General features: G+C 35.1%; 1 protein-coding gene across 2 annotated transcripts in view; it reads left to right on the forward strand.

The window, feature by feature from the left end:
• EDIL3 (EGF like repeats and discoidin domains 3) overlaps window positions 1-25145 on the forward strand; it is a 421318-nt gene that overhangs the window by 156092 nt on the left and 240081 nt on the right. The window lies entirely within an intron of this gene.

Below are 25145 nucleotides of genomic sequence, written 5' to 3' on the forward strand. Positions count from 1 at the left end.
GTCATCCAGTTAATCAGTATTAATCAAGCACAGGCTCAGGTTTGAAGTAGTTACTCCTTCATAGTAACTTCTATGTAACTATAGTACTTCAGAGTAACTACTGTGAAGAATACTAATGGTAGAGAAGGCATTGTGTTTCCAACTTGGTTCCAGGACAATGGGATGGATCAAAGAGAAATGCCAGGAGCCTAAAGACCAGGCACATTTGTAGGGATAAAGTAGGCAGCACAGCTCTTGTGATTAGCAATAAATAAAAGGCCCAGGCTAGCCAATCAGCAGTATCAGGAAAAAGGAGTCAATGTCCTGAGATGCAGGGGTTAGAGACTGGTCAGAAGAGGAAAACCAGACCCTAGCACTAGATTCCTTCTTAGGCAAGTAACTGAGGAAAGCAATTGGGCCTGAGAGACAAGAGCAGAAAATGGTCACTGAAACCAATGGACAAAAGGCAACTTAGTTTTATAGGAAGGTGGCGGGGAGCTAGCGCAATTATTGGAACTTAGGTACAAGGTAGGGCCATTTTGATTCATAGACAGAATTTATTTCAACTAGTATGAGACTTCCTCATTTCTACCTTCCTCCAAAAGTGGCTGGGTGGGCATTTTTACCTTTAAGAGTAAAATCAGAAGATCAAAAATTCAATGGAAGGAAATGGAATAGACATCTAACAAATACCTTTGATAAACCCTGAGGATACTGGATTGTATGATACTCTTTATGATTATACTTCCCTTAAGAATGGAATCACAGAATTAGATAAACTCTCAATTATTCCATTTTCATATTATCATTCGTTTGCAGTCTGATTTGGATAAGAACTCCCTATCATTGTCTCCCAGTCTGGTCAGTATTGCGTAGCCTCTTTTTAGGAGCAACCTAATCACATGACTCAATAGCAAACTCATCTGTTGATATGACTCCTCTGCTGATATGAGTCTTTTTCCTAGTTTCTGACTTCTTTTTGCCCTACTTGAGGCATTAGTGTTTACAGGGTTGCCCAGAGAGTACATTTGTCAGCGTTAGTTTTCTCTTTGTATCAGTCCTCACTAGCATCTATGCTTTCCTAGCCCACCCTAATTCCTCTTCCTTACTTCCCACACCTTGCTTTTTTGCCTGCCAAACAATTTTGGTGCCATTGCAGAAGAATTATTAATTTTGTATGATGAAGATTAATTTTAGCCTAATGTAAATGATATTTAAGTATAATATAACTATTTCTTGGTGTAATTTCATTATTCTAAAGTTATTTTGATAATTTACCTACTAAGAAGGTCTTTTGGTAATTGCAACTGAATGTTTTTTCTCCAAATATTTATTTTACTTTAGAGTGATATGAACATCTTGGAATTTAAATTATGGTTGAAAAATATTTTTGTCTTCAGATATGAGCAGATGTTTTTCTAGTGATTTTAGCACAGACTTTTACAACAGAACAAATGTACTCTTAAGGAATATTTTAACCAAATAATTTCACATACAGGTTGGCACTGAAAAAAATTTGTCGTTTAGGAAAGCAGGCACTCCTATATAAAAACTGCCAGCGGGAATTAAATGTTTTCCTTTTAATTATATCGATGTATATAATAAAAAGAGTATTATTGTATAGTTGTATTAAAACTTTTGACAAAGTATTTATTATGAGATTTCTAAAAACTTGATTTTATAAGGAAAATGGGAAGTGGATTATGATTATTTTAGTCCTTTTTGGTACCATTTACTACAAGTTTTTTCAGCAATTATTTTTCTTAATTTTTTTTTTCAACGTTTATTTATTTTTGCGACAGAGAGAGACAGAGCATGAACGGGGGAGGGGCAGAGAGAGAGGGAGACACAGAACCGGAAACAGGCTCCAGGCTCCGAGCCATCAGCCCAGAGCCTGACGCGGGGTTCGAACTCACAGACCGCGAGATCGTGACCTGGCTGAAGTCGGACGCTTAACCGACTGCGCCACCCAGGCGCCCCAGCAGTTATTTTTCTTAAATGAATATTTATTATCTGTTTATGTGCCTTTTTCAGTAGTATTTATCAAAATATATCTTTTATTTAAAACTGTTAGTCAGAATATATTTATTTCATATATAGTTAATAATTTTCTCTACTCTTATCTTCTTCTGCTAACAGAATTTATCTAGAATAATCTTTCCTAACCTCAGACTCATTTTATGGTCCTTTATTTTATATTTCTTTCCTGGTATTTCTTCATACTGCTTAAATTATCAATGAAATGCTATCTTTTATTTGGTCCCAAATTTTACCTGAATTAAACTTTTATATGTTCCCGCATGCTATTTTTGATATCTTAATCCAACTCATATTCTTCTTTCAAATCAGATTCACAGCATAATTGGATAGTAACTCTTTCAAATACATTCTTTAATTTCTTTAAATTAAATAATTTTAATGTTTTTGTTAGGAGATCTGCTACTCCTCAAAATTCAGTATGAGAAGAAATAATAAAGTAAGTGGGGATGTTGCAGGTTCCTATTAGTTATGAATGTATGAATTATTAATTAAGAATAAATCTTATTTTAAGAAAAATCTATACATGATCTATTAGTGTAGGTCCCTAGAAGATACTACTACTGAATGATACTATGTATTAAATGGTTGTTGGGGCGCCTGGGTGATTCATTCCATTGAGTGTCCAACTTTGACTCAGGCCATGATCTCAGTTCGTGAGTTTATGCCCTGAATCGGACTCTGTGCTGACAGCTCAGAGCCTGCAGGGAGCCTGCTTCGGATTCTGTGTCTCCCTCTCTCTCTCTGCCCTTCCTCTGCTCACATTCTGTCTCTCTCAAAAATAAATAAACATTAAAAAAATGCCTGTGATGTCTGGATACTGTATAACAAATCTAAGTTATTTTTACCCCACATGTACACACAATTGTATTAATTATAATTCCATAATGTGACAAATTCTCATTGTTCAGAACTGTTTCTAAAGAGAATAATAGGTTTCTATCTTGAATAACACACAGTATGAAAAAAAATCAGAAAGATAGATAATATAACTCAGAAAATGAATGAGATATTAGATAGTATTTTACTTACATTATAATGCTACAAAATGATAGAGGCTTTTCTCTTTACAATAGAGCCTATTTGAGCCTATATTCCCATATCATTCTGTTTATAATATTTTTATTCTTTATCCTGTTTTCAGTTATTTTTTTCAAATATCCCTAATTTCTCTTATTGGAACTTCTAAACTGCCACACACACAAAAAAGCAAGCACTTAAAATAACTACTTTTTTTGTGTTATTTTGTGGAGGGGGTGCATATTCCATCACATCTGCATTTCTCCTTATGGGGATATGTCCTGCTATTGAATGTAGAGCGTCTGCTTGCTAATCATTCAGCTCCGAGTGTTCTGATGGGGTGTGTTAGTCTAGAGGAGCATGTATGGTAGCATCTGAGTTACTAGGGCAGCCTCACTGACACCTGTTTCAGGAACTATTGAAAGCTTTTATTTATCTTCGTTGAATCTTATGTTCAGATATTTAAACATCTTATTTCAATGAGTATAAAGAAATCTATGAACTATACAAATAAAAATTTCTTCAAACTAGGTTGTATGCCAAGATCTAATTACAAACTAGTGAGATACATATTTTTAGAGTGGCCACACAGACTCTGTACCTTCAACGGAGTCACCTTTACAGGTGACACATGCAAGCCAATTATGTTGCTATTGCCCAGATAGTTTTTGGAAGCTCTCTTTTGAAATTTCCTTCAGAATCCTCTCATGACATTGTAACATAAATTATTTCTTTATAGTCTCAGAAGTGTGATACTATACTCGTCAGACTTTGGCCTGATAAATGTGCATTCAAAAACAATGTTGGGGCGCCTGGGTGGCTCAGTCAGTTGGGTCATGACTTCGGCTCAGGTCATGATCTCACAGTTCGTGAGTTCCAGCCCCAAGTGCGTCAGGCTGTGCGCTGACAGCTCGGAGCCTGGAGCCTGCTTCAGATTCTGTGTCTCCTTCTATCTCTGCCCCTCCCCCACTTGTGCTCTGTCTCTCTCTGTCTCTCTCTGTCTCTCAAAAATAAATAAATGTAAAGAAAAATAAAAAACAATTATTCACAAATATTAAGAATGTGTGTGTGTGTATCTGTGCAAGTGAAATACAGATCAGTTTATGACTTTGAAATGAAGTCAGTTTGCAACTTTCGAAAGGTGATACATAATATTTAGATTAAATTTCATAAAATAACACTCTTTAATAAAGTTAAGTCAGTGGCTGTTTCCCACTCTGTTGCACAAATCCAATTTTCATTTATCTTTTCTTTAAATTTCATAATCAGTAGAGGCTTTATAAACTGATTATACCAATACATTTGTCTGTGTCCTTTAAAATATTAAGACATCTACATTAGAAAATTGACTGCTACAAATGAGCTTATCTATATAAAATTTAATTTATTAACTATAAGGTATGTAAAATCAAGCTCATTCTCACATAAATTTCCTCATTCCTCTTAATTTATCTTGTCTTACTAGCTGTTATTTTAACTCTCTACAAATACCATTTATTCTTCAAATTGATGAAGTAATTACAAGAATAACAGGACCACAAATAAAAAACATTATTGAATGGGATCAAAATCAGTGAAAAAATGACACAGTGGAAATCTTGTAGCTATACAGTAGATCAGAAGCTAAAATTAAAACCACAACTTACTGTTTTTGTTCCTGTCACCTCAGAAACAGAGCTTAATTCTTTTTCTTCTCTTGCCTAAGGAGAGATTTTTAATTGCTTTGTCACTTTTTTGTAACATTAAAGAAGGGGACTAGGTTTGTGCTTATATAAAAGTAGCTCTTAATACTGAACTAACTCATAATGACAAAAAATTATAATTAGAAAATATGGAATTTTCCATGAATGTAAAAGATAAAGTCTTTTTATCAGTCAGCTGTGTTAAACACTAAACTACAAAAGCCACACTGTTCTTTACACATTTGTAAAGTTAAAATTTCGTCATTTACTTAAATGCAAAACTCCATTTGTGGCCTATTAATATCTGATCCCACTTGGTAGTGATGATAAATATTGCTTCCTGGATACAGTAGTTTATAATAAACTTATTGTGATCTCTGTGATGCCCATCAGAGATGAAGAGTGTAGTGATGAGGCACGCCAGGGCATCATCATTTCCACTGGTTCCTTCTAAATATTTTAATATGTTTAATCTTTCTTTTTAAAAGTTTATTTATTTATTTGAAAGGTGGGGGTGAGGGGCAGAGAGAGAGGGAGAGAGAGAATCCCAAGCAGGCTCTGTGCTGTCAGTGCAGAGTCCGATGCGGGCCTCGATCTCACAAACTGTGAGATCATGACCTGAGCCGAACCAAGAGTCAGACGCTTAACTAACGGAGCCACCCAGGTGCCCCAGTATGTTTACTCTTTCAAAACATCAGTTTGGTCACTGAGGAAGTACACCCGAGAACACTAATTATCTACATACATAATAGAACACTGCCTAGCAGTGTAAGGATTTATAACTATGGTTTTATATATACAAATATGTATTTATGATTTGATACACAAACCATATATATATGCTTATATAGATAAGCCATGTGTATGTATATATCTTTGTAGCTAAGCACAATACACAAGTGGTAACATTTTTCTCTAACTTTTGAAATATTCAGCTTTGGCCCTATGAAAGCTTTCCTGCTGTGTATGGTGAATTTTGTGATTTTTCTTAACTATGCTATAGATTTCTTTTAGATATCTTTCCTGTTTTCTTATGAAACATAATTCTGCATGGCTGACTATGCTCAATTATTCTTCAACTCATACATTTTGAAAAGGAGTAATATCTTACCATATTATTCTCTAATGAACAAGAGTTGCTTTTGCATTCTGATCTTAGCACTTTATTTCCTTGGGGTCTGAAATAGAGCTTCATATTCTCTTTTTTGTTCGCCTTATATTTGTTACAAATTTTCTCCTTTTTTTATATGGACATATTTTCTCTCTAGTGCCTGGAGCAACTATACTAATTATTTTATCAAGTATATTCTTATTCATAAATATATGCTAAGCAGGCTTAAATATTAAAAACATATATAAAAACCAAAAAGTTTATTGCTATGATCTCTAAAAACCAGAAGTCTTTACTTGCAGATTTTTAGTGGAATAAGGAATAAATTATTACTTCTAAAGATTTAGCTTTATCCAGTTTACTGAGGCATTAATGAAAAGACCAAAGAATGCTGCTTTTTTTTTTTTTTTTTAGTGAGACAAAACTTTCTTATTGATAGATGTGTGATAGTGATATTGAACTGGGAGGAAAAATTAGTTGTTATTTAATTCTCTGTTTTATGTAGATAGTATTTTTTTCTTATTTTCACGAAGATAAACTTCACTGTAGTATAAGATCATCATACCAGTAGAGAATTTGGGAATTTTTTATTCCATATCTTTTTCTTTAGACAAGTGTAAGAAGTAAGTTATCAAAAAGGCAAAATAATATATTTGTAAATCTCTGAATATAGATACAGTGACATAATTTATCATCTTTCCCCAAAAAATACAAATCTTGACTTGAAATAAAGTTAAAATATTGTCAAGAAATATGTAACAAAAATTCCTCATAGTATAACTTGAAGATATAATTTCTTCAATAGTATATGTTAATATCTAGCAATGCATGCATTCTAAAAACAGTTACTGTGTGACATGCTTTTGGTACATTCAATTCAATGTTACTTGAATAATATGAGATTTTATTAGCTCCCACAGAATTAATAATGAGTAGTCCAATGATGTCACTAAAAATCTGAGTTTTGTTTTTCTTTCCCCATCTTTTTGTTCTGTCTTCTGTGGTATAAAATTTATCTTCATTTTCATACTGATTTCCCTTGGGGTGGTGATAGGTCTTCCAAAAGCCACTGTGGCTGTATGTATCTTTATCCATGGTCCAGAGAAGACAAAGAAAACAAAAGTCCTGAGATCCACCCTGGGGCACCTGGGTGGCCCACTTGGTTAAGCATCTGACTCTTAATCTTAGCATAGGTCTTGATTTTAGGGTCATGAGTTCAAGCTCCACCTTGGGCTCTACGCTGGGCTGGATACCTACTTAAAAAAAAAAAAGACTGCTGAGATCCACTGTAATTGGACAGGCTTAGATCTCTTCTGCCATCCCTAAAACAACCAGCCAATCAAACCCTTCCCTTGGAGCATAAGGTTGATTTCTGCTTTCTGTTAGGATCAGGAGCTAAGGGGCAGATACATGAATAATAATCATGGTACTGTTTTGGAAGAGAAAGGTGGAAATACATACTAGGTTAATGATCAGGGAAGCCAATAAAAAGTAACCATTGTAATACCTCTTTGTCATTTTAAACTACTTGCTTAGTTTTTCTTTTACATTTTGGTATGTTTTTCAGGTTATTGTATAAAAACTCTCAGGAGAACTGCAAGCCCAATTGTTGAGAAATACACTTAGTACACATCTCAGTCATACTAAAGTCTGTATTCATATTTGCACTGTTATACATCATGACTTTTAAAATCTCAACTTCACTGTATACTTTATTTTTCTCTCATGTGCTTAAAAATGTATGCTTACCAAAACTGTGTGTATCTATTATCTGTATTGAACTTTCTATTTTGCTTTAATGATCTGTTTCTATAGAAACACCTAAGTTTACTCAGCTCTAGTTCTTACATGCTACTGACATAATCTTCCTCTCTCACATTTCAAAAAATGACAGTTATATTAAATTTCATTGTCCCGAAAATTTCTAAGAGTATTAGATACTGTCATTACTTAGCTTAACCCAGGATGATATTATCTTATTATAGATAAACATTTTTATCATGAACTTATAGTCAAAACATAATAATTTTATATTTAGAATATTAGAAAATGGCCATTCAAATTTAGTCAACTTTTTAAGCTTGGTGAAAAAAAAAATGTGACTTAATCTTTGCATGCATGTTGCTACAGCTTCAAACATTCAACTTTTTGTAACTCACTTCCATCATAATGTTGCAGAATAACTCTAGTGGTATAAATAAATTTTTTATTTAGTGTCTGTAGATATTTCATATTATTTCAATTAATAAGGTAGATTTTGTGCTATCAACGTTTAGGATTCTGGGAGAAAAACCAAAACTGAAACCCAAGTTAATATTAAACTCAAATACTGAAAAAGCATCAAATTTTAAAAAATGGTAATAGAGGCATTCAGTTGGAAATGGAGAGTGTATCAGTCAGGATTCTCCAGAGAAGTAGAACTCTGTGTGTGTGTGTGTGTGTGTGTGTGTGTGTGTGCGCGCGCGCGCGCGCGCGTGTGTGCGTGTGTGTAAACACATAAAATATATGATTTAAAGAGATTTATATTAAGGAATTGAGGCCAATTCAGCTGGAAACTCAGGCACAATTTTTATGTTACATTCTCGAGGCTAGGTTTTATTCAAGGAAACTTCAAGTTTTGCTCTTAAGACCTTCAACTGATTGGATGAAGCCCATCCACATTATGGAGGGTAATCTATAAAATCAACTGATTGTAGACATATACAAAATATCTTCCCAGAAACATCTAGACTACTATGTGGTCAAGCAACTGGACTCCATAGTTGAGCCAAGTTGACACATAAAATATAACCATCACAGAGAGCAAGTGAAAATTATGTCAATGTAAAATATTTTAATTCTCAATAAATCTACTTCAGGAGAAACAGATAAAGCATAATTTCTAATGTTTAATAATGTGCTCGTTGCTCTACTAGCTGTATAGACTTAGACTTTGAGTTTCTTTAATTTTTAATCCTCCCTACATTGGATGGATTTATCTTTAAGGCCATCTCCATTTTCTGGGCCATTTTTTTTTCCATCTCAAGTTTCACCTCAAAATTTCATACAAATAAAGCACTCAGAAATATTAATTTAAAATTCCAGGGTTTTGTTCGTTCAAGGAAGGCATTAAACTTTATGGTTCATGGGTAACATAAAGCCCTCCATGGACTTGCAGGCCTAAACCTGTGATTTTATCTTCAGATGCATAGCCATCTCCTGCTTATAAAGTATTTTCATAGCTTTAATTTTCATCATCTGTAAAATGGGATAATAATAGTGCCCACCTTAGAAGTTTGCTATAAGGATCAAACATAATGATACATTAAAGCGCTTCCCACTTGATGCCCATCCTACAACATGACAGGGAATCTAAATGTTTTTGCTTTCATTATCATAAGGGTTGTTTGCCTTATTATTATTATTGTTGTTTTGATTATGATTATTTTTCAGGCAATCTGTGGCGTGTTCTATGTACAGTATTTTATTTAATTTTCACAATAAAGCAATACAGCTTAAAGATAAAATACATCTATATCTCTATATCTATCTGTCAATGGATTGATCCATTTATATTTCTACTTAAAGAGGAGGACACTCAATTTTAAAGCATGAAGAAATATGCCCAAAGTTATATAATAAACAAGTAACAGAAGCAAGATTCAAATTCAAGTTTCCCTAAGACAACTTGTGCTTATTCTACTTCAGCAAACTCTGCCTTTTTATTCACTTATAGTTTTAAATAACATATATTTCTTTCAGTTGTGAAAGTAATACATAGCTATTCAAATTTTATGTATATAATATAAAACGGAACCTAATAGCATGCAAAATATTACCTATAATTTTAAATGATGGTCTGATTAGTATAGTAATTCATGGACCTTGTGGACATTTTTTTAAGAGAATAAAATAGGAAATGAAAATCTGAGTGCCTCTATCCATACTCAATATTTGCATTTTAAAAGATATTCTGCTTTAATCTAGCAGTTCTTACAGTCTTCTTCATCCCAATGGCTGGGGATAGAAATTGCATATAATTTGTACCCTTCTACATTACCTCCCGGGATACATTTTCTAAGACCACCACCCTGTCCTTTCTTTTCTGTAAAACCAACACAAATCCTGGGCACAGTCTACAGTAGACAGGGCTGTGCACTCACAGATCCACCATCTGATGGCTTCTCCTGCAGGTATCTGCCTGACTGCCTCATCACATCTTTCCTGTCTTGATCCAAAGATATCTTCTCAGGGAGGCCTTCTCTTTGTCTCTGAAAAGGTTACTCCTTCTCCACCTTGTCAGATCTCCTAGCATGTAGCTCCTACATATACAGCTTCTTTATTGTCTATCCAGGCTGAATATTAACTTCTGAGGCTTAAAACTTTTTGGTCTATTTTATTCACTACTGAATCTCTAGCTACTATAGCAGATGTTTGGTATATGGTAGATGCTTAATAAATACTTGTAGTATGATTGGATTAATTAATAAAGTCAGCCATACTGATTTTGTGCTAATTTCAAAGCACTGTCAACCCAAGAACATACACAGTTCTTCCTGTCAAATGAAACAGAGGGCTGATAATAGATGTATTTCCCCATTTAAGAAATTAATAAATAAAAGTGACACTAATGATTTGCTAAGAATCTTAAAGATGCTTTAAAATTACTAAAATCCCTTGACATTGGTCTTTGTTTTTCTGCTTTTGTTGCAATAGAATAAATGTGTTTTTCTTTGTAATTCTTTCAGTGTGGTGTCCTAACAATGTTAGTAATTTAGCCATAGTTAGTAATTACTATATGGAAAATGCAGCAGTGATATTAAGAAGTCTCAAACCTGACAACAACCACAATCCACTGCTGGGCATGGGCAGGAGACTGGGTGGCTCAGGGCAAGGAGGCGGAATGCAGGGCCCTGCACACATGGGCCGGGCAGGCCTGTGGGACCACTGGCTTCCTGAGATTGGACTCCAAGAGGAATGTGCAGGGACCTGCTGTTGTTTAGTATAATCACTTAGTCATGATCTCATTGTTATTGATTCCTATTTTCTTAAACTCACAGGCATCTTCAGGAAATATTTTTTAAAGTTGCATGGACAGTAGATTTTTTAAGTCTTTGAATAGCACATTTAAAAATAAACTGTACCTGGGCATAGTATATTAGGGGGATACACTTAAAAAAGAGATATTTACCCAAAGAAAACCTTCAACTGCTAGAATTCACCAAGATTTAGAGATTCATTTCCTATTTATTCAGCTTCTCTAAACAGGAGTCTAAATGAGAAATATTCACTATTTTGTCTTCAATTTAAGGGATATGTTTAACGTGATATCCATATATATTCCTATCTGATTTTCTCCTTCTCCAGACATAAATCTAAACAAGAAAATATCCAGTATTTTTCATCTAATTTAAACAATATCCAGTATTTTTATCCAATTTAAATAACATTGTTGGTTGTTTCAAACACATACTAGATGCGAACCAAACCATAAGAGACTCTTAAAAACTGAGAACAAACTGAGGGTTGATGGGGGGTGGGAGGGAGGGGAGGGTGGATGATTGGTATTGAGGAGGGCACCTGTTGGGATGAGTATTGGGTGTTGTATGGAAACCAATTTGACAATAAATTTCATGTTAAAAAAAAAAAGAAAAAAAGGAATGAACAATCCAGTTCTTAAAACATTAAAACAAGGAATAAAACCCATTGTACATATCAGCCAGTGGTTTGTGCCAAAGCTTTAAATATTCTACAGAGGACACGTGATGCCTGTCTGAGACAGAGTCCCTGAAATGAATACATCCCATAACTTCGTGCTTAGAAATGGATTAGGAGGAAATATACAAGTACTAAGCTACTAATACAAGCAAAGCTAAGGTAAGAATAATTGGAAAGTGAACAGATAGGGCTGTTTCCCTCAGAATTATAGCATTCTGCACCTTCACCTATCTAAACACATTGTTTTACACTAAGTTTTATTTATACAATTCTCAAGAACACTGAAAATTCTGATGCATTTTGAGTTCCTATGATACATCAATCTTTAGTCTGATATTCTTTAGGCAGAATACTCAAGGAATTTGTCTACCTTTTGAGATTGCTGAGAATCCGTAGAGCTATAGAAGTGGGAGATAAGCATATTTTTTAAGTAACTTGAGTTTTCAGACATGATTTTATTTTCAGTGTCTTTTATGTCTGTCATCCATTTGCTCTGTGATCCCTGACACTTGGGTGGGTGGTAGGAGCTTGAGAGATAAAACTACTGATTCTCAATAATTTTATTCTTATTCTGGAAATGAGTGAGCCAAGAAAAGCTGGTCCCTTAAGGCATTCTTTCATTTTACTCATGAAACCTGTACCTGGTTTTTATGACCCATCATGCCATGCTTCTTCTGCCTAGGAGATACCAGCCCCCTCTGTTCCAAGTCATACATGCTGTGCTCATCTCACTTCAAAGCTTTATTTCACATTTGTCTGTTGAGCATGATTTTCTTTCCCTTTCATATCTCTAAAACCTATCTCTCTTTCACACTCATGAGGTGTGCAGAGGCTATAGTTTCTGTCCTTAAAGGGATTTGAGTTCCTTTATTCTTTTATTATGTACTGGATGTGCATTAGAGTTGTTTTTCCACTTAAGCTGGGGACTCACTCTTGACTGTGACTCAGTCCCTGTATTGCATTGCCAACAATGCTGAATATAGTCAGGGATGAATACCTGGGCCATGATCAATAGACAATATCATAAAAAATATTACCACTGGGGAACCTAGGTAGCTCAGTCGGTTAAGCTTTTGACTTCACCTCTGGTCGTATAGTTCTTGAGTTCGAACCCCGCATCGGGCTCTCTGATGTCAGCATGGAGCCTGCTTCAGATCCCCAATCTCTCTCTCTCTCTCTCTCTCTCTCTCTCTCTCTCTCTCTCTGTCTCTCAAAAACAAATAAGCATTAAAAAAATTAGAAAAAACTATTTTCAGCTATTGGAATCATAAAGCAGAGAGAGAGAGTGAGAGAGATATCAAATGAACAGTGCTTTTCAAATATTAGAAAATATGTAAACTATATTATAGTACCTATACGCAGGTAATGGATTTGTGCAAATTATAACTATGTAAATTACATTTCTTGATTTATATCATCTTCTAATCACTTGGATTATCTATACCCATATTAGTTTTCCAATGTTCCCATAACCATTTACCATAACCCTGGTGATTTAAAACAACCCAAATTTATTCTCTCACAGTTCTGGAGGTCATAAATCTGAAATCAAAGTGTTGTGCTCCCTCTGAGTGCTCTAAGAGAGAATCCTCCCTTGCCTCTCCCAGTTCATGGTGGCTGTCAGCATTTTTTGGCTTCCTTGGCTATAGCTATATCACCCCAATCTCTGCCTCCATATTGGCATTACGTTTTCCTTTTCAGTCTGTGGCTTTTCTTATTATTTCTATTATAAGGACATTTGTCACGGGATTTAAGACCCACTTGGGTACTCTAGCATAATCTCACCTCAAGATCCTAATTACAACTGCAAAGACCCCTTTTTTTCAAGTAAGGTGACATTCAGAGGTTCCAGGGATTTGGTGGTAGACACATCTTTTGGGAGGACATGACTCAACCTACTACAACAACTAAAGTACATGTGGTAAATAAATGTAAAATGAATTAGTTTTTCATTTTCTGAACCTGAAAATTTTAAGTAAATTAATATGTTGATGTATAATGAAAGATCCATAAGAATTGGTGGGATGTTTTTTCTTTCACTGAATGTATTTTGCATTTCCTGGATTAAAAAATTGGTCGTAAAATAAAATAATGAGATCCTAGTTTACTCAATAAAACAACACAGATAGCTTTCATAAATCCTGCAGATATTGTCAAAACCTCAGTCAATATAATTCAATAAAGGTGGAGCTAACTTCAGTATCAGTGGAAGGAAATTCTTAATGTTCTAAGAAATGAGTTCTAGGTAAAAAATTGGATAGCAACTATAATATGTAATATTTTAAACCTATGTATGTTTATGAAACATCTGGAGAGAGAAAAAATGGAGATAAACAACCTTATATAACCACAGTATAAAGTAACTCATTTTATTTATTTTCTTTAACAGAACATTTTTATTTATTTATTTATTTATTTATTTATTTATTTATTTACTTATTTATTCAATATATGAAGTTTATTGTCAAATTGGTTTCCATACAACACCCAGTGCTCATCCCAAAAGGTGCCCTCCTCAATACCCATCACCCACCCTCCCCTCCCTCCCACCCCCCATCAATCCTCAGTTTGTTCTCAGTTTTTAAGAGTCTCTTATGCTTTGGCTCTCTTCCACTATAACCCCCCCCTTTTTTTTCCTTCCCGTCCCCCATGGGTTTCTGTTAAGTTTCTCAGGACCCACAGAACCCTCTTGCATTGTTGGTGGGAATGCAACTTGGTGCAGCCACTCTGGAAAACAGTGTGGAGGTTCCTCAAAAATTTAAAAATAGACCTACCCTATGACGCAGCAATAGCACTGCTAGGAATTTACCTAAAGTAACTAATTTTAAAGAAGAAAAGTGATATTCACAAATTTCTTCTTAAATATTTTGACATAATTTTATAATTGCTTGCTGTTTTATAGATTCTCCAACTTTAATGCGGGATTCATTAACTTATAAAAGCCAAGAAAAAGCCAAGCAGGACCCCAGATTATAGAAACCTAAATGCATTTGTTTTATCCAGTCAGCTTAGAGTAATACAGAATTAGAAAACATAAAATTAAACCTTACCTTATTTCCATTTCAATTTTATCATACTGGAAAAAAAAATCATCTCAGTATGTATGATCTGTTTTGAATAGAAAACAATTATTTACTGTGGTAAATGAGAACAGTCTGTTGTCCACATTCATTTTAGCAATTTGGGAACTAAAGCTTAACGCTACTTTAATGAACACAGGGACTTTTAAACTATTACTACTTTAAATTTCACTTTCATTATAATTATAATATGTAAATCTTGTTGGTAGGCTAATACACTTTTTACATCTAGAAAATATCCCTTGCAAAGAATGATGCTAAAAGGTGAATTAGAATGTGCTTAGACATAAGTTTAGGCTGTTTCTAGATTCAGGTAACAAGAACCAAGTGTCTCAGTATGATGTGGAAACTACTCCTGGGAGATCTCATGTTGAGTAATGTGAGGGATAGAGAAGAAAATATGAGTAGATTGCTGTGAAAAGAAAATGTGTCAGGAAAACATTTTAATGGAATTTCTTCCACTTTATTTACCATAAACCGGCTACTCAGTAAATATGTGTGTTCTGTTGCTGAGTGTTACAGCACTGCCAACTTTTCTACCCCATGATTGATAGAAATTGAGAATAGCTTTAGTGTTCGCAGTCTGTCATTAAAGAGTCAAGTTCAAGTGGACACAGCTCCTTTATAAGATTTTAAATATTATGGCTGTTACACATTTCACATTGCCTCGGTGAAAGAGATGCAGTTTTACAGTGACCCATCTGACTTTATTGTTTTTCTTGCTGCTTGTCAGATTACTGTCCGTCCTTATTTTTGTTGGTTATTTGAATGTTTCTAGCTATTTCACATACTTTGGAGCTATCTAAAATCTTTCCTAGAAAAAAGTAGAAAACAGACATGTGTTAACATATATATGTGGCTGAGTAAAAGGCTATTACTTTAATTACCAAGGCTACTTATAAGGCATATTCTGTTTAAAAGTCATACAAAAAAATATCATTTCACATTTAGCCATTTTTTTTGATAGTTGGCCTTGGGCCAATTAACTTATGCTTATAAATGATCATAAGAAAAAAAAGAATTTTAAGAATGACTTTGAGATCACTAATAGATTATTTCAAAGAAGAGCATAAGACTCTTTGAAGGATACCAATGTTGCAGTCATACGGGGCCTGCTGAAGCCTCAAGTTAATTGGAACTCAAGCAGACAAGGGAAGGACAGTTTGCATGTAGACTTAGATATAGAAACTAATTGGATAATGGCTAAAACTAGACATTTAATAGTCATACATGCAAATTTCAAAATATAATTGAAGGAAAGGAATTTTATAATTAAGGAATGGGCTGAATGTCAAAAACATGGAACTTGGTTATAAAAATACATTAATTGCAAAAATTCAGTTGTATTTTTGTCTAAATTTTGATGAAAATTTTAAAAAATCTGTAACAAATACAATTAGCATAGACAATATTCAAAATATTTTAAAATTGGTTGTGTGTTTTACTGTTAGTTTCAGTGGATATACAGAGGAATATATAAGGAAATAGCAGGGTTATGTAAATGTGAACTTTTGCCAGGACAACTAATTACTTTCTAATGAAGTATTTTAAATAAATCCTAATCATTATAAATAACAACTATTAGGTTTATTCACTGTGCCCAACAAATGCCGTAAACAGTCTTTACTAATGTAAAATTGTGTTTGATGTTTTGCTTTCATTAGCTATTTTAGCAATAAAGTAATAATAGTACAGAATAAAAAGGTGGAAATCTCTGTGGAACAAACAGGTAAATCAAAGCTATTTTCTAATGATAGAATCCAGTATCTGCAAGAATTGTTGATCACATCTAAGGAATGGCAAAAGCATAGAACAATCCAAATTTTATTTATTTTTTGTTTTTTAATTTTTTTTAATGTTTATTTATTTTGAGAGAAAGGGAGAGACAGAGCACGAGCAGGGGAGAGGCAGAGAGAGAGGGAGACATAGAATCCGAAGCAGGCTCCAGGCTCTGAACTATCTGCACAGAGGCCGACACAGGGCTCTAACTCACGAGCCATGAGATCATGACCTGAGCTAGAGTCGGACACTCAACCAACTGAGCCAACCAGGCACCCCACCAATCCAAAAAAAAAAAAAGAATGTATCTACAGATGTGCACTTTCCTTGCATAAAATTTTGCCTCTTTTCTGAGATAGTTAGTATGCAATAATGCAAGTATTTTCTCTCGCGTTATGTAAAATAAGTATTTTTTTAGAGAAATGTTGACACTTTTTTTATAAGTAAGGAGTATTATCTTCTTATAAGTCTGGAAATGGGATGAGCCCTTGACTGAAAGTTGTTAATGGCCACTTGTGAGAGTACAAGGCTTCCATTATGTGACAGATTTTGTAAGTCACTCACCTAGGTGACCTTTCAATTAAATTATTGGAGTGCATTCTAATTCAGGATTTCCCTGAAGATCACTTTGAATATTCATCCAATTCAGAGGTTCCCATGCATCTCATTAAGCATTACGACCCACCAGGAACATGTGCTGTTGGCACACCAAAATCAGCACTGAGATTCAAATTTCTTTGGAGAGCAATTTGTGGAATTAATTTACCTATATGATTTAGGCCTGATAAGGGGTTCATTCAACATCTGTTGGGTCATCTTTGCCTCAGACTTTTTATCTGAAGAAATAAAAAAATATTCCTAGTGGTAGTATTTACTTAGTTCCCTGGATTTTAATTTAGGCAAACATGAGGTGGAATCCTCATAAAACACCCCATCTTTGAGATTTGTTCAGCTTAATGTTCTGCAGATTATTAATACATTAAAGCTGAGTACTTCTCAGTTTTTTCTCTCATAAGTTAACCATTTGAAAACAAAATTCAATAGTTTGAAGATGAGTCTATTTAGCTTTCCCTGCAGCATTAAACATGAACAGCAGTCCATTACTTCTTGGCATTTCCTGCCTTGCCATCTCTGGTATTGTATTTTTCGTTGGGTTTCAAGATGTCTGGTCCTATTTAGTGTTCTGTTTTCTTCGTCTGCTTCTTTAATATTATCTTTACTGTCTCTCTGACCCAGTTTTCTGTAATCTCCCCAAGGCTTCCTGCGTAGACAGTGTTCCCAAATCCAGGTAGCTAAACCTCTTAGTGACTCAGTTCTCTCAGTGAAATGGTAAAATTATGTCATCATTATTGGAGATATTATATGTAAAAGACCTAGGGGGAATAACCAGCTCATAGTATATAGAAGGTCGCTTTCTCTTGTCCATCTTTGCTATAGCCTGGTCTCTCTCCTGAATTTCAGATTTCTATTTTCAGACATCAGCTAGTCACATCTAATGGCCTATTTGCAAAAATGAATGTTCTTTACTTTCTTCTCTCTTCCTTCATGTATTTCCTCTCTCATTGACATTACCAATATCTCTGTCAGGCATAAAATATCCAAGTCACCTTTAATTGCACTCTCTTCTTCAACATGACCTCATATATTCATTTGGTTCTTACTCTGCAATACTATTAAGTTCAGCCCCTCTTATGGACTGCTGATTGACATCCTATAGTACTAAGAGTCTTTGTTTCCACAAAGTTTGCTTAGCTCTTTATAGTTTGCAAATTGTTACGTTTTCTTGCTGAATCAGTCCAGATGAGCTTGGTTATGCTCAGGAATGAGCCACATCCAGATTTCAGTGGCTTAGCATACATGTCCAGTGTTGGTTAGTTGGAGATCTCTGCTTATTGTAGACACTCAGGGACCCAACTAACAAAGGCTGCATCTCAAGAGTTGTTCCTACAGGCACCATAGTAGTGTGAAACAAACATGGTCAATCATTCCTTAGTTCTTAAAACATCTCTCAGAAATGATACACATTACTTCTCACAATATTGGCCAAAAAATTTACATGGCTACTGTGAACTTCAAAAGGGTTGGAGAAGTGCAATCCTACCATGTATCTGTGAGGAGAACTGGTACATTTGTGAGGTCTTAATGACTATAATCTGACAATTATAAGAACTTTCACACTGGTTTCCTTGCCTGTGTTGACATTCCTCTTTCTCAAACGCCTTATAACAAAATTCTCCATCTTAGCCCTGCTATTTCAAAAAGCAATTTACTATTCTCAGTGCCTTTTATTGTGTATACGCATTGTATAATTTCTACTTAATTGTAGAATAGAACGTGCTCTTTCATCTTGCATTTAATAGAATTCCATGTAGATGTTAGCATGTAACTAAGTGGTTTTCCTATTTTTAATTTAATTGGCAATATTCTACTCTGTATACTCCATAGTTATTTTATGTGAAGGTTGCTTAACTGCTCCTTAACTTGTAGTCATTGATTTATTTATTTTTTAAATGTTTATTTATTTTTGAGAGGGAGAGAGAGTGAGAGCAGGGTAGGGGCAGAGAGAGAAAGGGAGACACAGAACCCAAAGCAGTCTTCAGCTCTGAGCTGTCAGCAGAAGCCCAATGTGGGACTCAAACTCACAAACTGCCAGATCATGACCTAAGCCAAAGTTGAATGCTTAACCGACTGAGCTACATAAGCGCTCCAACTTGTGGGCATTTAAATGACTTCAGAAATTTCATTTTTATGCTATACAACATTTTTAGAAAGGTTCTGTAAGTAGAGTTGAGCTCATTCAAAATGTTGGATTGTCAAATCAGAGTAGTCAAGTCAGAGATTTGTCAAATCAGAGCTCTTATCCAATATCAAAGCTTACTAATGATTTCAAGGATCTAAGCAGTCAAGAAGCATAGGCAAATCAAGGAGAGTTTTAGGACATTGACGATAGCTCCCAGATCTTTCTTTCCTCCTTTGGACACATGCTTTCTGACCCAGAAAAGGTACATGTGTTACCATATCTATGAGGGTGATGATAGCTGTTTAGGTAATACGCTATCTTCATATAGTTGTATACTTTACATGGCATTTGCCATGGAGCTGTGTTTTATAATTCCATGGATTATAGATTTGTTTACCATAAACAATCCTAAACTAGAGACACCTTGCTAAGAACATTCACAGGTAAGGTATCTCCTCCCAGTAAGTGTTACTCTGTTTACAAAGAACTGAAACATCTAACTTTCTTTCCCTTGGATCATACACCTGATTAAGAAAAGAGAGAGAGAAATGGATTAAAAGTCAGTTGGTTAACTGTTTTATCCACAAGATTCAAGTGATATGTATTTGGGAATTATTGTTTACATCCCAGATTATTTCTTTGAGATTTAAGATACAAGAATTTCATTTTTCAGTCTTCAAATAATATCTTGCAACGTTATAAAACACCCAACTTCCCCCCACTGTGTGTCTGAGTGCCTTATGCTTGATAAATAATTTTCTTAGGCTTTCCCGCGAGAGTGAATTTTAATGGAAATCATACGAACTGGAAGATTTGTCACTCTTTCTCCATATAAGACAGTTTTTCCAGTTTTTTTCCCACTATGCCAATACTTTCCAAGGAAGTTGTTTTCTTGCTGTCAGTCTCTACATAGTAATGCCTGTCTGCCACTAACACTGGCCTAATTTAGACTTAAGGATTTTATATTTGTCTCTTTTACAATTCGTTTCATTAGAATAACTAGATGACTAATCACTTCAGTTTTGCTCAAACAAGTATAATATGTCACAAAACTATATAATACGTTTAACAATTTGGATGTGTCATATAAAAATATACTCCTTGAAACCTCATCAATTAAAATGCATAATTTAAGATAATATAGCCATTCTTCTCTATGTATGTTGTGATTCCTTTTTTGAGATGTGTGGGGTTTTTTTTTAGAACTGAAGAGAAAGCTGCTATATTTACTTCAATTACTCATAAATATTAATTAATTTTTATGTCCAGTTTGGTTTATTGAAAACAAATATGCTTCATCTCTTATGTGTTCTGAAGATCATTACATATAGCCATGATTAATCCCTAAGAAAATTTGAACTCATTAGATAGATTGATTAATTAATACTCTGCCTTTATTCAGAATGATTTTACAGAGGCATCTTTAAATTTAGATATGAATCATGCAACATTTATAACTCATATTCTAAATAAACTCATTAAAGAAAATTAATCCCTGTAATCTTGAATGCAATCACCTGGGTTTTCCCTAATCTTTCAGGCTTCTGGAGAAAGTGTACCAGTATAGTATTAGAAATCCCCAAATCTGTAGATTTGTAAAGGGCTTGTTTTCCTCAGTCATATAGACCCTGCTGTGTTGCTTGCTCTCAGTTTGTCTGTCTGCCCTTGTTCACTTTAGAGTAGACCACAAAGTAAACTTCCAGGCTTCTGCTTTTCCTCCAAATGCCACAGCTAATGTGGCTCATAACTGAGCTGAGGTGTGATAGGAGGAAGCCAGCATTTTCTTTTACTACCCACCACTAAAGTCTCTTCAAGCCCACTGACACAACAGCTTCTTGTTGCAAAGATGGTACTGGAGATTTGAAACTGCTTGGAAGAAATAAAAATGACATGATAGATAAGAAATAACCTTGATGTTTGATATGACTCTTTCTTGAATCAAGGAAGAAGGGAACAGAAGGTTGAGCCTTTTATGTTCTCTCCATTGATGCATTCCATTCCAAGACTTGCTTCTCTATCTCAGTCACCATGTTGTTCTTTCTTGTTCTGAAATCTGCCCCACTCCCCGGTTCAAATCCCCCATTACAGATCTCATGCTTGGAGGTAATAGCAGATGTCTAACCTAGGAAGAAAGATCAAGTTCATCAGAAGGCCTTGCTAGGTACGCACCATCACTCCACCCCGCCACCCCCCCACACACTAGGAGGTGCTCACACTGGGCTGGATCACATTTGGAGACAATTGTCTTCCCTTCATTCATGTTTGAACTTTCAATATATGCAGTGTAAGGATTTTACATCCTCCTCCTAAAACTGGTTAGAAGGGTGAGGATGATTGTTTTTCTGGTTCCGTGTAGCTGGATACGGAAAACAGGACAGAGGAAGAAAGGTAAAGCAGACAAATTAACATGAACTTAAGGTGAGGTCTGTGCGTAAAGGGTTTGTACATTCATGACGTAGGCCTGCAAGGTATAAGCAAGCCATGAATTTGTTTCTAAATGTTTTCCTTAAGAGCTACCGCTGTTTTCAAAATAGAAGATCCTAACACATTGAACCATCTCATCTTTACCGACAAAAGCAAAGACTCAGCAAAATCAATTCAAGTTGCAATTTGCTCTTTACAGAGGTCTGAGTTTGCCCATCAAGCAGGGCACTGTTGGGAATGAATTATTCTGGAAATCTTATACCAGGTAATCTCATTCCATTTTAGACATCTTAATATCTTTGGTGACTACTAAAACTGAAACACTTTCTGCCTAGGGATCTTAACTAATTCACGTTCTCATATAGGTCTGCCTGCTCTGTCAGGTCTAAATTTCTGCTGCTCACCTTTTTCTTGAAATTGGAGAGCCCCCCCCCATTCATAGCACACAAATTCCATGGCATGCTTAGCATCTCTCAGACATTTCTTGTGTCTTAACACACTGTTTTCAAAAGTCTGATACTCAGTGCTGATTGTCATGGGATGATTTTAGGTGGTGGGCAAACAAGACATTAATAACTTTGAATTAGGTACTGGTACAGAGAAGGTTACTTTCTTGCTAATTCTCCTTCGCTCATTATGGTCACGTCAAGAATGGCTCAGTATGTTGTTAATCTAAAGATTACAGTTTTCTAACATTTTATAAAATATATTCAAAATGTATATGTGCATTTAGCATGTGACTCCATAACTCATATCAAATCCATAACTCACTTAGTTTCTTACACGACTCCGGTTCTTTGAATTCAGACCTCCCATTCCTGTGTCCCTCCACCCTTCTGTTTCAGCTCCTTAAAGCCTGGTCTCTCTCCCTTTACTAGCCAAAGCCATCTATCACCAAAGCCACTCTCTTGCACACATCTTAATTGTCTTGACTTATCATTCTGAGCTGCACACAAGTGGAAAACATCTGACCTTGGATTAATGGCATCATCGTCCTTTTCTACTAAGCGCAGTATAAGAAGTGCCACACCATACAGAGACTGGTGCCAGTAGTTTTCCAGTCTTCAACACCAGCTGAACACCAACACTACCTACAAATCCTCTGACTGCCTGCTCAGATGTCACCTATGCCCCACCACATGCCATTTGAAAAGCTTCTACTTCCTTTGGTATCATACTGCCTCCCACCACCCTTTCTATTATTGAGACAGAGATATACTTTGTAGCAGAAATAGAAACCTTCCCTCAGTAATTCCATCAAGTAGCTAATCCTACACATCAATTTTATGTGCATCTGATCAGTCATTGTTTGCTTGAAACAATTAAATAACTTTCCATTACCCTCAGGATAATCCCTAATCTGGTTTGTGAGGCTTGTCATAATCAGGCTCTGCTAATCTCTGACTTTCTCTGCTACCAGTACCCCTCTTGCACATACCATTGCAATTCTATTGCATTTGTTTCAGGTCTACTAATTATCCATTAATTTTTTATTTGAGTGTAGTTGGCATATAATAACATTAGTTTCAGGTATACAGCATAGTGATTCCACAAGTTTATACACTATGCTGTGCTTACCACAAGTGTAGCTACCATCTGTTACCATGCAGTGCTATTACAAATCCATTGACTGTATTCCCTGTGCTGTAATTTTTATTCCTGTGACTTATTCATTCCATAACTGGAAGGCTGTATAAGGGACCTTCCTTATCAGCAAACTTCTGTTCATCCTATAGACCTCAACTTTAGATGTTAGTTGTTCCAGGATGTTGTACCTGAGTCCCCATTATTGCATTAGGTATTCTCCCAGAACTCTGTGTACTTGCCATGTATTAGCACTTAATTTCATTATATTGAAGTTTTCTATTTACTTGTCTGTAATCTTCATTGGCATATAAGATTTTTTAGGCTATGGACTGTATTTTGATATTGTTCACTATACTATGTGCCTGGCACATAGCAGCTGTTTAATACATTTCTGAAGACTAAATTCTGTTTCAAGTTAGATTTTCCATAAGAACAAAGTAGTTTGTTCCTCATAAGAAACAACTATTCTTGGTCTCAAGTTCACAGAGATTTCTCCTTGGCCCTGGATAACATAACTCCATATGGCAAATAAAGCAGAGTATTTTTTTTCTGAAATCTTTTTATGTAGGTCAGTGGTATAACAGCAAAATATCCTATAAAAGCACTTCTGTATATATCAAAATAATCCTATGTACATGGATAGCTCCTATTCTGACACAATACAGGGATAAATCCAGCTTTTGATTCAGTATTTAGTAAGTTTAATGTCCTATTGCCTCATGAGTACTTGAAAAACATCCATTTAAATGCAAATTCATATTCTATCAATAAAGTTATACTGAGTACCTCATTGCCAGCAGTTGGGATATATCAGTGAACAACACAAAGTTCTGTGTCCTTATGGAGTTTACATTCTAGGATGGGGTGTCTGACAATAAATGAAGCCAATAGATAATAAATAGAGATAGCTAAGTAAATAAATAAGTAAACAAGCAAATAAATAAGTGATATTAGAAGAGGGTAAAGCTATTGAGGACATAAGATCTCATGAAGAGAGAAATAGGAATATGGGGTTGAGGGTATGGTTAGCAGTTTTGACAGGGAAAAGGTAATATCATTTTAAGTGAAGGTTTGATAAGATGATTTTGAGCAAAGGTTTGATAGAGACGAAGAAGTTAGCAGAAGAACTTCTTAGGTATGGGGAACAGCCAATGCAAAGTTTCTGAAGTGGAAGGCTGGCTGGCATGTTCAGTACAGGAGCAGGAGCCTGGCAGACTGAAGTTATTTTATTGTTTTCCAATATAGTATCAATAAATCATTTATTGTGAGTACTTATCCATATGTTCTGGCTTTATAACCCCTCAGGTTATAGGTAGAGACAACAGCATTTTCCAGTGAGGTGGATGCAGGGTAAAAGCACTTATACCCATATGCTTCAAGGGGCAGCATAGGCAGAAGTAGGAATGATGTCCTGTTAGGAAAATTGAGAGGCCTGATGAGCACAAGCATGTGACCCAAAGACTGTGGTTTTCTGCCCCGAGGTGGACTAGGACAGCTCCTATGGAAGAGCTGCGATTCTCCTAGAGATTTCAGGTTCCCCTCTAGCACCTAGATCAAAGAAAATTTGGAGCCCTTAAGTTCTGTGACCTATAGCATGGTGAAAATGATCTTCTACAAAAAATATTAAAGCAAGTGTAATGGAATGTATACTACATCATGGGAGTGAGCCTCAGTCCACATCCAGAATATATTTAATCTTCAACAATACAGTTATCCTTGAATGCACAAATTGAAGACATTTTTACTGCTTGACAATTTTCTATTAGAATTCAACATATCTTACCTATCACAGAACCGTAGTGTCTTGTACAATGATATAAGGACATTGCTTAGCTGGGTTTTTTTGAAAATTACCATGTGTATATATTTACAACTTATTTTTTAGCACTAAATAAACAATCATAAATCTCTTTGCCTCATTGTTTATGGCCTACCTCAATTGGACTTATAAATTATTTTAAAAGTTTTTTGCAAGAAAAATCACACTAAAAGCTCTACTGCATTGATCA

Source organism: Herpailurus yagouaroundi, unplaced genomic scaffold (assembly GCF_014898765.1).
Source record: "Herpailurus yagouaroundi ecotype Mexico unplaced genomic scaffold, PumYag 29, whole genome shotgun sequence".
NCBI lineage: Eukaryota > Metazoa > Chordata > Mammalia > Carnivora > Felidae > Herpailurus > Herpailurus yagouaroundi.